Source organism: Manis javanica, chromosome 4, assembly GCF_040802235.1.
Source record: "Manis javanica isolate MJ-LG chromosome 4, MJ_LKY, whole genome shotgun sequence".
Lineage (NCBI taxonomy): Eukaryota > Metazoa > Chordata > Mammalia > Pholidota > Manidae > Manis > Manis javanica.
This window is the reverse complement of record NC_133159.1, coordinates 83,905,333-83,924,180: the sequence shown is the minus strand read 5'-3', so window position 1 is coordinate 83,924,180 and position 18,848 is coordinate 83,905,333. Positions and strand designations below refer to the sequence as shown.

Sequence of the window (18,848 nt, the reverse complement as noted above, 5' to 3'; positions counted from 1 at the left end):
AAGACAACACCAAGATATATAATAATTAAAATGGCAAATATCAAGGATGAGGACAGGGTATTAAAAGCAACGAGTGAGAGAGAAAACATCACCTACAAAGAAAAACCATCAGGCTATCATCAGACTTCCCAGCAAAAACCTTACATGCCAGATGGGAGTGGCATGATATATTTAATGCAATGAAACAGAAGGGCCTCCAACCAAGAATAATCCACCAGGCAAAATTATCATTTAAATTTGAAGGAAGGGTTAAACAATTTCCAGATAAGCAAAATGTGAGGGAATTTACCTCCCACAAACCATCTCTGCAGTGTATTTTGGAGGGGGACTGTTCTAGATGGAAGTGCTCCTAAGGCCAAATAGCTGTCACCAGAGAAAATAAAACCACAGTAAGGAAGGAGACCAATTAATCACTAAGCAAATGCAAAATTAAATCAACTACCCACAAAGTCAGTCAAGGAATACACAAAGAATACAGAACATAACAAATATATAAAGAGTGGAGGAGGAAGAAAAAGAAGGAATAAAACCCTTTAGATTAAATAGAGGTGTTAACAGCAACTGGATCTTGTCGCCTTTGGGGGGCTGTGACTGTGCCCTTCAAAGTGAATTTGGAGGTTCTACACTCCTGGTGGCTATTGCCTTCCTGCACCAGAGGCTGTGGTCACCTAGTTCCCAAGTTGGGGGCTCCACAGGCCTGCACTTGATGGGACATTTTGGGGACACCCAGACTCCAGGATATATGCTCAACCTACCTTCTCCCTGCAGAAAAAAAAGAAAAAAAAAGAAGAAGAAAAAAACAAACAGAAAAAACCTTTAGATTGTGTTTGAAATAGCATAATAAGCAAGTTAAGTTTGGCTGTTAGATTGTAAAGAAACTGCCCTTGTACCTTTGGTCACCACGAATCTAAAGCTTATACCGGCAATAAGTACATATCTATCAATAATCACCCTAAACGTAAATGGACTGAAAGCACCAATTAAAAGACCCTGTGTTACAGAATGGATAAAAAAGCAAGACATGTTTATATGCTGCCTACATGAGACTTCAAACCCAAAGACATACACAGACTAAAAGTGAAGGGATGAGAAAGGATATTTCATTCAACTAGTAAGGAGAAAAAAGCAGGAGTTGCAGTACTTACTCATATCAGAGAGAATCGACTTCAAAACAAAAAGTAACAAGAGACAAAGAAGGACACTACATAACAATAAAGGGGTCAGTCCAAAAACAGGACATGACCACTATAAATATCTATGCACCCAACATAGTAGCATTTAATTATGTGAAACAACTACTAAAAAAATTAAAGGGGGAAGTAGAATGCAATACATTCATTTTAGAAGACATCAACACACCACTCACTCCAAATAACAGATCAACCAGACAGAAAATAAGAAAAGAGAGGCACTGAAGAACATGTTAGAACAGAGGGAACTAACTGATATCTACAGAACACTCCACCCAAATAAGCAGGCTACACATTCTTCTCAAGTGCATTTGGAGCATTTTCCAGAATAGATCACATACTAGGACACAAAAAGAGCCTCAGTAAATTCAGAAGGATTGAAATTGTACCAACCACCTTCTCAGACCACAAAGGTATGAGACTAGAAATACATTATGCAAAGAAAACAAAAAAGCCCACAAACAGATGGAGGCTTAATAACATAGTGCTAAACAATCAATGGATTAATGACCATAAAAAAACCCAGAAATCAAGCAATATAGGGGGACAGACAAAAACAACTCCAAAACCCAAAATCTGTGAAATACAGCAAAGGTAGTTCTAAAAGGAAAGTATATGGCAATACAGGCTTACCTCAAGAAAGAAGAACAATCCCAAATGAACATTTAAAACTCACAGTTAATGAAAAGAGAAAAAAAGAACAAATGAGTCTCAAAGTCAGTAGAAGGAGGGACATAATAAAGATTAGAGCAGAAATAAATAAAATTGAGAGGAATAAAATGGAATCAATGAAACCAGGAATTGGTTCTTCAAGAAAACAAACAAACTAGATAAACCCCTAGCCAGACTTGAAATGAAAGAAAGAGAGTGTATACACATTAGCAGAATCAGAAATGAAAAGGAAAAACCACTACAGACACCACAAAAATACAAAGAATTATTAAACAATACTATGAAATATTATATGCTAATAAATTGGATACCCTAGAATGGAAAACTTTGTAGAAAAATACAACCTTTCAACACCTGACCAAGGAAGAAACAGAAAATCTGAACAGACCAATTACCAGAAATGAAATTGAATCGGTAATCAAAAAACTACCTAAGAATAAAATTCCTGTTTCAGATGGCTTCACTGCTGAATTTTATCAAACATTCAGAGAAGACCTAATACCCATCCTTCTTAAAATTTTCCAAAAAGTAGAAGAGGAGGGAATACTTCCAAACTCATTCTATAAAGCCAGCATTCTCTAATACCACTGCCAGGCAAAGACACAACAAAAAAAGAAAATTACAGAACAATATCCCTGGTGAATATAGATGCAAAAATACTCAACAAAATACAGGCAAACCAAATTGAAAAGTATATCAAAAAGATCTATAATGATCAAGTGGGCTTTATTCCAGGGATGCAAGGATGGTACAATATTCAAAAATTCATCAACATCATACACAACATCAACAAAAAGGGCAAAAAACACGATCATCTCAACAGATGCTGTAAAAGCATTTGACAAAATTCAACATCCTTTCATGATAAAAACTCTCAACAAATGGGTATAGAGGCCAAGTACCTCCAAAAACTAAGGGTCATATATGACAAATCCATACCCAAATACTTAACAACGAAAAGCTGAAATATTTTCCTCTAAGATTTGGAACAAGACAAGGATACCCACTCTCCCCACTTTTATTCAACATAGTACTGCAGATTCTAGCAACAGCAATCAGACAACACAAAGAAATATAGGCATCCATATTGGTAAGGAAGAAGGTAAACTGTCACTGTTTGCAGAAGACATGATGTTGTACATAAAAAACCCTAAAGAATCCACCCAAAACGATTAGAACTAACAACTGAATTCAGCGAAGTTGCAGGATACAAAATTAATACACAAAAATCTGTAGCATTTCTATATACTGAAAATGAACTAGAAGAAAGAGAAAAACAATTTCATTTACAATTGCATCTAAAAGAATAAAATGCCTAGGAATAAACCTAACCAAGGAGGAGAAAGACTTGTATCATAAAAACTACAAGACACTCCTAAGAGAAATTAAAGAAGATAACAATAAATGGAAATACATCTTGTGCTCACGGATATGAAGAATTAATATTGTCAAAATGGCCATACTGCCTAAAGCAATCTACAGATTCAATGCAATCCTCATTAAAATTCCAACAGCATTCTTCAATGAACTAGAATAAATAGTTCTATAATTCATATGGAACCACAAAAAACCCCAAATAGCCAAAGCAATCCTGAGAGGGCAGAATAAAGCAGGGGAATTATGCTACCTGACATCAAGCTCTACTACAAAGGCACTGTAATCAAGGCCTTTGATTTGATACTGCCACAAGAATGGACCCATAGATCAATGGAACAGAATAGAGAGTCCATATATAAACCCACACATATATATCCAATTAATATATGATAAAGAAGCTATGAATATACAATGGGGAAATGACAGCCTCTTCAACAGCTGGTGTTGGCAAAATTGGATAGCTACATGTAAGAAAATGAAACTGGATTACTGTCTAACTCCATACACAAGAGTAAACTCAAAATGGACCAAAGACCTGAACACAAGTCATGAAACCATAAAACTCTTAGGAGAAAACATAGGCAAAAATTTCTTGAATATAAACATGAGCAACTTTTTCCTGACCACAAGGGAAACAAGCAAAAATGAACAAATGGGACCACATCAAATTAAAAAGTTTCTGCACAGCAAAGGATGCCATCAGTAGAACATAAAGGCATCCTACAGTATGGGAGAATATATTCATAAATGACATATCCAATAAGGGTTAACATCCAAAATATATAAAGAACTCACATGCCTCAACACCCAAAAGCAAATAACCCTATTAAAAAATGGGTGGAGGATCTGAACAGACAATTCTCCAAAGAAGAAATTCAGATGTCCAACAGGTACATGAAAAGATGCTTCACATTGTTAATTATCTGGGAAATGCAGATTAAATTCACAGTGAGATATCACCTCACAACAGTTAGGATGGCCAACATACAGAAGACCAGGAGCAACAAACACTAACATGGATGCAGAGAAAAGAGAACCCTCCCACTCTGCTGGTGGGATTGTAAATTAGTTAAACCATTGTGGAAAGCAGTATGGATGTTCCTCAAAAAACTAAAAATAGAAATACCATTTGACCCACTCCTAGAAATTTACCCTAAGAAAACAGGATCACAGATTCAAAAAGACATATGCACCCCTATTTATCACTTCTTGTGCCAGTATCAAATTGTCTTGATTTATCGCAGCACTATTTGCAATAGCCAAGATATGGAAGCAACCTAAGTGTCCGTCATTAGATGAATGAATAAAGAAGATGTGGCACACATACAGAATGGACTATTATTCAGCCATAAGAAGAAGAAGACAAATCCTACCATTTGCAAAAACATGGATGGAGCTAGAGGTTTTTATGCTCAGTGAAATAAACCAGGTAGAAAAAGACAAGTACCAAATGATTTCACTCATCTGTGGAGCATAAGAACAAAGCAAAAACTGAAGGAACAAAACAGCAGTAGACTCACAGAACCCAAGAATGGACTAACAGCTGCCAAAGGGAAAGGGACTGTAGAGTGCGGGTGGGAAGCGAGGGAGAAGGGGAATAAGCGGCATTACAATTAGCACACATAATGTAGGAGGAAGGCAGTATAGCATAGAGAAGACAAATAGTAACTCTACAGCGTCTTACTAGGCTGATGGACAGTCACTGTGTGTGGGGGGGGGGGGACTTGATAATATGGGTGAATGTAATAACCACAATATTGCTCATGTGAAACCTTTTTAAGACTATATCAATAACACATTAATAAAAAATATTTTAAAAATAAATAAAATTATAAAAAGTGTGCTTTCAAACTAATGCCCAATTTCCTACTTTTTTTTTCTCATTGATTTAAATGAATATGTTACATATCTTGAATAAGAACACTTTGCAATTGCATTTTCATTCTCTTAATGGCACTTGATAAAGAAGAGTTCTTAATTTGAGTATAATCCATTATGTATTTTTTGGATTTAAACATTTTTTTAATTAAAAATTTACTTCATAGTTTCTGCTTTTTGTATCCTACTTAAGAAATTTTTCCCTACCACCAATATCATAAATATATTACAGTAATTTCTAAACATTTTTTTCCACAGATTCCTTTGAGTGTCTGGGGAATCCTACCACCAATATCATGAATATATTACAGTAATTCCTAAAGTTTTTTACCATGGATCCCTTTAGTATATGGGGAAGACTGAGCACCACTCAGAATAATTTTTAAGTAAATAAGATAAAATAAATATAAAATATGTAGCACTGCAAATAAACAGTTATATTGAGTAGAGTTCTATTGAGGGACCCTATAAGACAACCCCAACCTGGGAGCTTTATTATTTTACTATTTATACTTCACTCTAAAATTTGCCAGGACATGTTTTTTATGTATGCTACAATGCAAAGGTTGACTTTCACTTCATAACATATGTATATTGCACTGACCCTAGACCATTTCTTTAAAAGGCCTTCCTTTTAATATTGCTCTGAAGAACTGGCATTTTTATAAGTCAAGAATTTAATACCATGCAAGTCTATTCCCAAGTCTTCAAAATAATGTCCATTGGGCTACTTTATATTTTTGAGGTAATCATGTTAATTACCACAGATTTATTAATTTTTTTTATAACTAGTAAATTCTTCTATCTTGTTTTAAGAACAGCTTGGCTATTCTTGGTCATTTGAGTTTCTATATAAATTTTTTAATTACCTTATTTTCTATTAAATAGATATTAAATAGGATATTTTTTTGAAATTATACTGCATTTATTGATCAATATGGTAAACAACTGCAATTGTTTTAATATAGAATCTTCTCATACATAAACACTGCATGTCAACTTATTTGTTTAGGCCTTCTTTTACTTCTCTCAATATTTCATGTCCTCCATTGAGTTCTTTTACCTTTTTCCTTAGAATAATTCTTAGGTACTGAATATTAGGTCTATTTTAAATACTATCTGTTAATATTTCATTTTAAAATTGTTTATTCCTAGTGTAGAGAAATACAATTAGTTTTTTGATATTGAATCTATATTGAGAAATCTTGCTAAACTCATTTATGGATACTAATAATTCATCTGTAACTCTTTTAGATTTTCTACATAATAATCATGTTATTAGCAAATAATGACTATTTAATTTTTTCCTTCAAAATCCTAAATACCTTTACTTTTTTTCCCTTGCCTTACTTCACAGTCAAGAATTGTTAATAAAATACTGAGTAGAAGTTGTAAAAGTTGACATCAATACTTTCATGGTCTCGGAAAGATTTCTGTATTTCTCCATAATTATTATAGTTGTAGATTATTTCCTAGATTTATGAGATTAAGAAATATTTCTTATAATTTTAGTTTCCCAATTGTGTTTTTTTTAGCATACAGGGGCATGAATATATTCAGATAATTATAAAACTTTCTCCATTATTTGGTTAATGTGATTAATTATATGTAGAGAGATTTAAATATTAAGACAACTTCTCATTCCTGGAAAAATTCAAATTGGTTGTTTGTATTACTCATTTTGTATAAATCTGTTGATGGATTTATTTTAGAACTTGTGCTTCCTGTTTTGTATCTATACTTATGGATGATGTTTGCCTGTGTTTTTCCTTTCTTTAATGTCCTTGTCAGATTTCCATATCAAGGTTAAAGTTGCTTTGTAGAATAAGTTAGGAAATGTTCATTCTTTTCCTCTACTTCAGAAAAGTTTATGCATACAGATGGTGGAATTCACTAGTGAAGCTAGACTTGCTTGGAGTTCCTTTGCAAGGTTTGATATTACTAAGTCAATGCCAGTCTGTAAACACGATAAGACTTTAAGATTTACTATTTCTTCTGTCGGTTTTTTTAGAAGGAATTTGTCCATTTCATCTACTTATTTTGAGTTTAAAATGCTCTTTTTCTAATTTTTTAAGATGCAATCTAAGTTTTTTGAGACCTTTCTACTTTTCTAGTAGAAGAATGTATTTCTATAATGTTCTTCCTGCTTTAACTATATCCTAGAAATTTTGGTTTGTTTCATTTATACTTTCATTGAGTTTCTGGTTTCCCATGCAATTTTTTTCTTTAACTTCTTGGTTATTTGGAAATACACTGTGTAATTTATAAATATTAGGATCTTAGAGATATGTTTCTGTTATTCATTTGTACTCTAATTCTACTATGGTCAGGAAACACAATTTGTATGATTTTAACCCTCTTAAAATTACCAGGACTTGTTTTTCTAGCCTAATGTGTATTCTGTCTTGCTGAATGTTCTCTGTGTACTTTAAATGAATGTATATTCTGCTGTAGAAGGAAGAGGTGTTCTACAAATGTTAATTAAATCATGTTGCATAATAGTGCTGTTTAGGTATTCTATTTCTTTGCTGATTTTCCACCTACTTATTCCATTAATTAATGAAAGAAGAGTGCTAAAATATCTTGAAATGATAATTGCATATTTATTATTTCTCCTTTCAGATTGGTCAGTCATTGCTTCAGACATTTTTAAACTGTTGTTAAATACATATCCAAAACTTCACCCCTTCATCAATATGAAATGTCTGGTAGTATTCTTTGTTCTGAAATATACTTTGATATTAACATAGCCACTCCAGCTTTTGTGATTAGTATGTTGGGTTAAAAATAAAAGAATGGAGGAAAGTATGCCTTATCTATGTTTTTACACGACAATGGATTCTTGTATACGGAATTGAGTTGATTATTCCTTTTTTAAAGTCCAAATGACAAACTCTTTTAATTTGTTGTGTTCAAAGTGAACATCTTATAATTTGTTTTATATTTGTCCCATGTGCTCTTTGTTCATTTTTCTTTTATCCCATTTTCCTATATTATATTTTAGTAATTTCAATTTATCACTATTATTGTCTTGTTTTCTATACTTCTCTTTTATTTCTGTGATTCCTGAAAGGTTCACAAAACATATCTTTGTCAGTTTACTTTAGCTGATAATTATACCAGTTCAAACACAGCATGAAAACCTTGCCATATACTTCCACTATCCTACTTCTTTCCTTTGTGCTCTAATCATTATGTATTTTACTTCTGTTCATACTATAAACCTGAAAATACATTGTCATTACTTTTACCTCAAGTTATTTTTTAAAAAACTTTTTAAATAAAGAAAAATATATTTTATGCTAGCAGTTTGTAGTGCTATTCATTCTTTGTCTATAGATACAAATTTCTACCTTGTATCATTTGCCTTCTCCTTGAATAGTTTTGTCTTCATTTAACATTTTTTTTTTGTAGTGTTTATCTGCTACTAGAAAATCTCATTTTTCTGAGAATATTTTGCTTTTATTTTGGAAAATATTATTGCTGGGTATAGAATTGTAGGTTGGCAGTTTTTCCTTTTATTATCTTAAAGATGTCTTTCCATGATCACCTCACTTGCATAATTTCTGAAAACAAGTGTGCTTTCTTTCATGTCTTTGGTCTTCTGCATGTAATGTGTCTTTCCCTCTGTAACTATTTTAACATTTTTTCCCTCACAGCTGGTCATGAATAATTGTCTAATATGGATTGTTATGGCTTTCTTTATTTTTATTTTGCTGTTTGTTCATTAAACTTCTTGGAAATGTGGTTTTGTAGGTGGAATAGTGGTCCCCTAAATATGTCCATGTCCATTCCCAGTACTTTTGAATATGTGACATAATATAGCAATAAGGAATTAAGGTGGTAAACAGAATTCAACTTGCAAGTCAAATAACTTTGAGATGAGAAGATTACCCTGGATTATTTTAGTGGAACCAATATAACCACAAGGTTCCTTTTAGGTGAAAGAGGGAAACAAGAGTCAGTGTCAGAGTGATACCAGATGAGAAAAACTCAGCCAACTATTACAATATACATAAATTGCAGAACCTAGAAAAAGAAAAGAAAATGGGGTTTCTTCTAGATTCTTCAGTAAGGAACACAGCTCTACCTGTACCCTGGTTTTAGCCTATAGAGACTCATTTCAAACTTCTAACCTCCAGGACTGGAAGATAATACATTTTTGTAATTTGAAGCCACTAAATTTGTGGCAATTTGTTATAGAAGCAATAGGAAAGTAATTCATGTGGATTTATAATTTTTCTCAAATTAAGAATACTTGGAGACACTGCTTTCTCAAATATTTTTTCTTCCTACTCCTCTTGGGATGCTAATAAGATGTATGTTCAATCATTTGGTATTATTCCAGATATCAGTGATGTTCTGTTCATTTCTTTTATCATTCTTTTTCTTTCATGTAGTTTATTTTGGCTAGTTCCCATTAGCATGTCTTCATGTTTACTGACCTTTTCTTCTTCATTGCCTAATATGTTTTAATTACATTCAGTGTGTTTTTCAATTCTAGGCATTTAATTTGAGCCTCTTAGATATTTTCTATTTCTCACTGTGCTATTTTCCTCTACCTCTTGAACAATGGGGCATATTTACAGTATCTGTATTACCAGGACTTGTTTCTCTAGCCCAGTTCCATCATTTCTGTAATCTCTGGGTATTTCTATTCATTGTTTCTTCTCTTGCTTGTGGGTTTTATTTTCTGGCTTCTTTGCATGCATAGGATATAGGATCCATACATAAGATTCCAAATATTGTCAATTTTACCTTTTAAGTTTGTGGATTTTATTGCACTTCTTTAAGTGATATCAGATGTCTTACACTCAGTTAGTTAAATAAAATCATTTGTATTCTTTCAAAGTCAGAGCAGCTGGTTATTTAGGATTAGTTTAGTCCTATTATTAAGAAAATGCCCTTCTAAAGATTACACAAATTGCTATGTAGTTGAATTTATGAATTTTTTCCACTTTGGTCACTGCGAACATGAATGACTCCCAACCCAGAGTGAGCTCAAGAAATATTCTCCCTCCTCCTCTAGAAGATCTTTCCCAGCCTCAGATAGTTTCCTCACACATGTGCCAATCAGTAGTGAGCTAAAGACTTGTGAGAACCTTCTGCATTGTTCTCTATGTATGCAGATTCTTACTATATTCAGTTGCACAAATTCTAGCCACCGTGACCTCCTCAAATTGAATTTCTGCCATTTCAATTCAGTGATACTTTTGAATTCCCTCTCCTTGGGTTGCAACGTGGGAATTGCTTACAGGAAGAAATCTGGTGCTTGTACAGAGATCAATCCATGTGTGTCCTTTCTCTTGGGGATCATGGCCTGATATGATCTCTTTCCCAATGTCTACACACTGGTGTGTTATCCATGTATGTAAGGTCAGTTAATTTATAACAAAGGAGCCAAGAAAACAAATGGGGTAAGGATAGTTCCTTCTTTAAATGGTGTTCAGAAAATTGGACAGAAACATGCAAAAGAATAAAATTCACACCATCCACACATATTAACTCAAAATTGATTAAAGATTTCAATGTAAGACCTGAAAGCATAAAACTTTTAGAAGAAATCGTATGCAGTAAGCCTCTCAATATCAATTTTGGCAGTGCATTTTTGGATCTGACTCCAGAAAAAGCAATGGGAACAAAACTATAAATGTAAACAAGTGGGGTAACATTAAACTCAAAGTTTTGGCACAGCAAGGAACTCATCAACAAAATGAAAAGTTGACTTAATCAATGGGAGAATTTGCAAATCATATATTGTAAGGGGTTAATATCCAAAATATATAAAGAACTTAACTCACAGAAATATATATATCAGATTACAAAATGGGCAGAGGATCTAAATGGACATTTTTCCAAAGATATATAGATGGCCCACAAGCATATGAGAAGATCCTCAACATCACTAATCATCAGGGAAATACAAATCAAAACCTCAATTAGATAACACCTCATACTATTAGAATGGCTGTTATCAAAAAACAAGAAACAAGTAGTATTGGAGAGGATATGGAAAAAAGGGACCCCTTGTACACTCTTGATGGGAATGTAAATTAGTGCAGCCAACTATGAAAAACAATATGGAGGTTCTTTAAAATTTTTAAATAGAACTACCATATGATGCAACTATTTTACTTCTGCATATATTCTGAAGAAAACGAAAATACTAATTCCAAATGATATATGCACCCCAATGTTCACTGTAGCATTATTTCTTTCCAAGACATGGAAACAACTTGTGTTCTTCAGTGGATGAATCAATAAAGATGTCATTACATATATATATACACACACACAGAGTGAACTATTACTCAGCCATAAAATAAAGAAATTCTTAAAAAAAAAGTAATTCTTGTCATTTACAACAACATAGAGCTTGAATGTATTATGCTTATGAAATAAGTCAGATAAAGATAAATTCTGTAGCATTTCACTTATATGTGTAGTCTAAAAAAACAATCAAACAAAATAGAAGTTCTTAGATACAATGACCAGACTGGTGGTTATAAGAGGAGAAAGGGTTAGGAGGTGTGTGAAATGGGTGAAAGAAATTAGTTGTATGATGGTAGACAGTAACAAGACTTCTTGTGGTGATAAATTTGTATTGTGGACAAAAAGCAGATCATTTTTTTATAATCATTTTTAATGAGATATAATTTATATATATTTTATTGGTTTCAGATGAACAACTTAGTGATTTATCAACTATATACCTATTAAATGCTCACATGTAAGTGTAGTTATCATCTATCACCATAAAAAGGTATTACAATATCATAAGCTATATTCCCTATGGTATATTTCCATCCCCATGACTAAATTATTTTATAATTTGAAGCTTGTATATCTTTATCCTGTTCACCTATTTCACCCCCCTCCACCATGGTAAGCAAACATCCATTCTCTGTGTTCATGAGTCTATTTCTGTTTTGTGTTTGTTTGTTTTGTTTTTCAGTTTCCACATATAAGTGAAACCATGTGGTACTCATCTTTCTCTGACTGACTTATTTCACTTGGTGTAATACCCTCCATGCCCATCCATGTTTTTCAAAAAACTGAACATAGAAATACCATTCAACCCAACAATTTTACTTCTGGGAATCTACCTGAAGAAGATGAAGTTATTAATTTGAAAAGATATGTACACCCTTATATTTATTGTAGCATTATTTACATAGCCAAGATATGTAACCATATACATATATACATATATATATGTATGTGTATATATACATATATATATATATATATATAAAATGGAATATTATTCAGCCATAAAAAGAAAGAGATCTTGCCATTTGCAAATTTGCAACACAGATGGACCTACAAGGTATTATACTATGTGAAAAATTAAAGTATGTTGTACACCTGCAACTAACATATTGTTATATACCAATTTCACCTCTATAAAAAATTTAAGACATACAGAAAATAGAAGTGAAGAGATTAAAAAATGAGAGTCTTAGATAAGGAAAAGGGCAGCTTAGTGTTGTGTCCATGAAGGCCAACATCCAACTATTAGAAATCTAAAAGTAGAGATCAGAGAGAACAAAGGAAGCAATTATTAAAAAATGGTATTAGGGAATTTGAACCTAAATCTTTGAAAGCGTGCACAATTTATTCAGACCAATATATAATATTACTTCTAATAAACCTGTCCCTATAATCATAGAGTTTAAATATACCATAGATCAGATGAATTAATAAAAGAGTCCAAAGTGAGAGAGATAATTAGTACATGTACATTGAGAAGTCCGAGTGGCATAGGACTTCTCAGAGGAGAGCAGAGGAAGTGATTCTAGGACAGCAGGAGGGGAAGACTCCAGGTCAACAGCTAAGCCGCTGGCCTGAAAAATGACCAGTACAGGCAGGAAGAGGGGATGGAGATATGCCAGAAGGAGGTTTCTAGAAAGAAAATTGAACAAATGGATCATTTGATGTAATTTTGAATTTGGAGAAAATTAAAGATATACATTGAAACACTTGGCAAACTACAAAAGTAGGTCTATAGAAATATAAGTAAGTGAAAAATGAAAACAATTATTGGTCCCAGGGACATAAAAAGTTGCATGAAACAAAAATTATAATCATAGTTCTTTACATGAATCATCAGAGAATGTTTACATGGTCATAATAATGTAATAGTGCATTATAATAAACTAACATTGTAATCTAACATGATATTTTTTAAATGGGCAAATACTGGGAAATAAATTAGGAGTATAAAGTGTTCAGAAACCACAGAAGGAAGTCAATGCCTGAAATTGATAAACCAGAAAATAGTGGGGTATGTGTATTATTTATAAATATAGCAGTAATATTTTTTTTCAAATAAAAGGAGTGTGGGCATCTAGAAGTCACAACCCAGCTGTGTACCAAATCTCTCTTTTCTTGATCTCTACAATGGCCTATGTACCTTTCAATCCACTTGGCTCACGTCAGCTCCAGTGAGTTTTCAAAATGCAAATCCTATCATTTTCTCCCCACTCTTAAAACCTGTAGAGACTTTTTCAGGGGCTCCTCATTGCCTTACACTCAAATCTTTCACAGGGTCTTGAAGGTCATGCATGCTTCCTTCCACCTCTTATCACTCTTTACCCTTCCCTTGGCCTTCTATGCCTCAGCACACTGACCATGTTTACTTTGAAAATGTCTAACTCCCTTCAATGCCACTGATTTGATGTATGCTGCTCCTATCCTGTTTCAAACCATTACCCCATCCCAATTCCCACATTCCTTTTACACACACACCTTCTGTTTTATAAAGGTATCTCCTTTTTTTCTTTCAAGCTGCAGCTCACAGACTTAGCTTAGGAGGGAGGTATTTATGGTTGTCAGCACATCAAGATCTTGTGGCCTGAGCTCTCCTTTAGAGCACTTACTCAGTTTTCCACTCTTGACTGCCTAACCCCCATCTCTCTCCTGCTCCCTGCCATTAGACTGTAACTTTCAAGAGATGACAAATATTATTTATCTTTGTTCCTTTGTACACCAGTATGTAGTACAATACTTGGAATGTAATAGGTGTTCAATAAATATTTTATGAATGAATGAAAAATTAAAAATAGACTAAACATCCAAGATCTAGGTGAAGTCTTACCTAGCTCTTGCCGCTTCCTAGTTATGTGACCTTGAAGAAATCATTTAGTCACTATGACTTCCTCATTTATAAATCATACTAGTAACACATAGTTTAAAACATTAGAAAGATTATATGAAAGGTAATACATACAGAAGTAATTTCTGCTCTGTGTGTATGTTATATAAATGTAAGCTTCCTCTCCTTTCCTTTCTTTAAATCATTACTGATAACCTTGGCATGTATTTGATCATAACACGTATTCTCTAGACTTAAAAGTAAAAAGGAAAGGGATGGCACCTCATCAGGAGCAGTGTGTTTCAAGGGGTGGCAGAAGATCTATGTTCACAGAGTAAAAAGGGCAAGACTTCTGCAAGCTTTCAAGTTTTCAATCCAGTTCATTATTCACATGCTACCACCACCAAAACAAGTTTAACTGCAGTACAGTTCATAGTATAAAATATTTCATTTGTGGTTGAAATACATGAAACACATAACCTCATCAAATGTATATTCAGTAGGAATTGTACTCTGCCATCTGTCGGTTTTCACATACTGCAGTGTACTTTTGAATTTCTAACAGAAAATGCAGGTCTCAAGGACATTACATGAATTTGTGACATGACTGTAGGACAGTTGCTGGGAAGGTAAAGTAATGAACAAGTTAGATTTTTTTCACCTGTCTAGAAGAATCATCTGTGGCAGATGTAATAGTGATAATAATTTAATCATAATTATGCTATTATGCCATATTATTATGACAGTTAAGATTATAATTTAATGTCACACCCTTTTAACTCAATAAAAGTTATTCATACATTAGATATCTTTTACTAGTAAAGGTTTACATCTAGCCAAGATTTTCTTTCTCTTGATGATATGAAAATTATACGTTCAGATAAAAAATAACCCCATGGCTTGAGTGAGAAACTAGGTATTCAATTTAGACACTAAGATAGGTCAGTTCTGACAGGTCTTAGGTAACTGCCGTAAATTTTCACCCAAGTACCATGTTCTCTGTGTGTGTGTGTGTGTCTGTCTCTCTCTCTGACACACTTGTTCACTGCTTCACCAAGGGTGCTTATTTAAAAAATTTTCCCTCACTTGTTATTTATCTTCTGTATTTGCTCTTTTGACATCATTCGACTGTGTTCCCTTCATGCCCAGACTGGAGCTGAAGTGAAAGCATATCTGAGTGTAAGACACAGGTCTAGACAGAAAGAGAAAAAGGAGTTACTGTGATAATGCTGGCAGCTTGCCAAGTCTTTTATTTTGATATGATTTCCCCTGAGTCTGGCTAGAAAGACTGCTGGTGCCTTAGCCACTCTAAATCCCATGGCAACCCCTCCGGAGCCATCTCCCTCTTCATTAGAGTGCGGAACCCCAGGCTTACAGACAGCACGTGGTTCAATGCAAGCTCTCCGAAGTGAGTGAAAATACCAGCTCAGTTTGCATCCCATCAAATCAGTCACCCAGATACTTAATGTATCCTTGAATCAACTGGTGAATGGTTAAAATGCAGATTCTAATTGGGTAGGTCTGGAGTGGGGATGAGATTCTTCATTTCAAACAAGCTACGAGGTCCTGGACCATACTTTGAGTAACAAGAATCCATACACCTAAACATAACTTCACTGATGCCAGTAACTGACCTGCTTGCCCTCTCTTTCCCACTTCTCCCACATTTCCACATTTTTACTGGTCTGCTTATATTAAAAAATAAGAAAGCATAATTGAACCCAGCAAGAACCAGACTTAGATAGAATACAAAAATACCAAGGAGTATTTCTTTGATTCTGTTCTTTTTTTTAATTCTATGAAAGAATAGCATGGTTGAATACACACTGTCTGTAACTACAAAGAACTGGGTGTGAATTCCAGTTATAGCTCTTGATAGTCAGGCAAATTTTAGGACAAGTTCCTCAATCTCATGTCAGTCTTCTCATCCATAGCCTGGAGATAACATCCATTTTATAGGACTTTTGTGAAGCCTAAATAAAATAACATAAAATTGTCCTGGCATACTGTAAGTTCTTAACAGATGATAGGAAATAGTGATTAGATACACCTAGCTCAGTGGAATTACTCAATATTATACAAAATTATTTTTACATTGGAATTTAGTGTGTTAAATATGTCAAAGTCTAAGCAAATGCTTTTTTTTAAAAAAAGAAAAAGAAAAATCAAGGCATTATTAACTGTTATATGCTTGGCAAAGAGAGTCTATTTTTAAATTCTGAATTTCATTTGAGATAAATTATTTTGTATTATAAAGAGGCTGTGTGGCAGATTTTTTAATCAGCTTTCACTGCCTTTGAAATATATTTGTTAATTGGAAACAAAGTAAGTGGCTTAAAATTCCTGTGGATGCAGCCACTCTAGTTATTCTTTCTAAATGGTGCTTGAAAATAAATATTTATCAAAAAGCACTTGATAAGCAGCTAATACGAAGAAAAACAATGCCCCCTCCCCACCAATCGGTAGCCCATCAACATATATCGATATATTGATAGAATGTTCTTTAGTAATTTGCTGCTAATACCTTGACAGCAAGGTATTTTTAAAGAGTTCTTTTGCAGCTGACATGAATTTGGATCATGTGAATTGACTCACCATTTAAATCTGACTATGTAGAATGGTGTGCTATTGATTCTGACTGTCCTTGACCTCAGGACTAACACTTACCTTAGCTGACTGAGGAAGCCAACTTTTAGTTTGGCCTGTGTTGCCTTACAGCATCTCTGCCTTTTGACAATAAAACAGAAAGATTAGGAAAGCACACAATGAGTTAATGCAAGAAAAGCCACCCAGCTTTACCCAGACTGTTCATGCTAGGGAAAGAATGACAACCTTCCTTCCTAAGGAAAATCAGGCCAGGATTTGGAGATATTTTTACCACCACCTCCCTGCACAGTTTGATTCACATTTGGAGGTGAGCAGCTCTGGTTTCTTTTCAATGTCACCATTGTCTTTAGACTGAAAATACCATCTGAATTTCCTACACAGTCTTAGGCTGGTGGTATGAAGATACGCTGCTGGCATGTGATTCAAGCTGTGTAAGGATGTACTTGATTCAGAAATGGAAAATCGTTAAATGTTTGGAGAACATCTTCCGCAATGGTGCTTTCCCTTTTCACTCTTACAAATGGGGAAATGGAGCACTGTGATGAAGAGAACATATTTTCTAAGAGGGTGTCCCCCAGTTGGAGACATGCCAACTCCCACAGAGGATAATAGAGCTTTTCAGCCTAATATTTAATTTTATTTCTTCTAAATAACAACAATTTCTTGTTTTCCTTTCTCCCTTCTATATATATCAGTCAGAATTAATCTACAGGGATTCCATCTTTGAAAGGGACTACTGAGCTTGATGATTTTCTTTTTAATGTTATCTTCTTTTGGTTCATGGCATAAGATAGAAAATAGCATTTTCAGACAAGTTTCTGCATCTCCAATATTTTACACACACACACATAGGAATCTGCTCTAAAATGTACCAACTCTTGATTATTCTTTAAACAGAAAATCAAGGAATATATACAATGCATTGAAATCTATGGGGAATTTTTTTAAATGTTATCTGATCTAACTGGTTTATCCTTTTCAAATTTTCATCAGAATTGCTCACAAGTAGTTAAATAATTCATTTGAAGTCTGAAAGCTTTGTTATTTTTAGCTGTTTTTGCAAATATGAAATGCCCCCAAAAAACAACAGCAAAGCATTAGGGGAAAATGCTGAATTTAGACCCAGATAATATAAACATAGCATATTTTGACCGCAAATTAAAAATGAGATGTATGTTTTATGTAAAAATAAGGCTATAAATTAAATCATAACATGGTTACATGATTTTATACTAAACACACAAATACAAATCATTTACACATATATACACATTGATAGCATTTTTATTACATATGAATTCATTTCTTCTGCCAGCGATGGCATCCCATACACTCTTTACCTAGAAAACCTTACACTTACTCTAAGACACCTCAAATGATAAAGGTTTTTTCTGTGAAGTCTCCCAAGACTTCAGGGTGCAAAACTTAAAAAAAATAAAATAAGAATGTATCTCTTGAATTTGGAATCTATATAATTATTTCCATCCCCCTTCACAATGTCAGGTTTTTGAAGGTAGGAATACACACACACACACACACACACACACACACACACACACACACAATATGTACTCCTGAAATTCTACAAATTTTTTCTCATTCTAAGAATTCTATGTGCCAAATATCTAGTAGGCATACAGCTTAAAATAACTGATAAAATGTCTTATAAATAAGTTCAAAAAGACAATCATCTTCAGTGACTAGAACCTAAAGCAAATGATACCACGATGTGTGTGTGTGTTCTGCATGGCCATATATCTGCCAAAGCAAAGTGAGGCAAAATCTATGCCTAAAAGACTCATTAAAAAAAAGTGAGTGAGCCTTGTTAAAACACACTGTGCATAGGGGGAAGAAGCATGAATGGTGTGAAAGTACAATACAATCCACACTTATTTTATCACACAAGGACCTAAGTGTTACTTACCTACGATTAGTGACATCCCATGATTATTCTCTTCCTAGGAAATCACTATATGAAACACTTCAGTAACAGGAACATGGCTGCTTTTGATGGGCGTAATGTTAGG

General features: G+C 33.7%; 1 long non-coding RNA gene and 1 other non-coding gene across 2 annotated transcripts in view; one reads left to right on the top strand and one right to left on the bottom strand.

Moving 5' to 3' along the window:
- Nucleotides 1-18,848, bottom strand: part of LOC118974024 (uncharacterized) — a 358,703-nt gene that overhangs the window by 193,685 nt on the left and 146,170 nt on the right. The window lies entirely within an intron of this gene.
- LOC118974047 (small nucleolar RNA SNORA68) lies at nucleotides 477-628 on the top strand. The gene has a single exon (XR_005063633.1). It is a non-coding gene; the product is annotated as a small nucleolar RNA SNORA68 (small nucleolar RNA).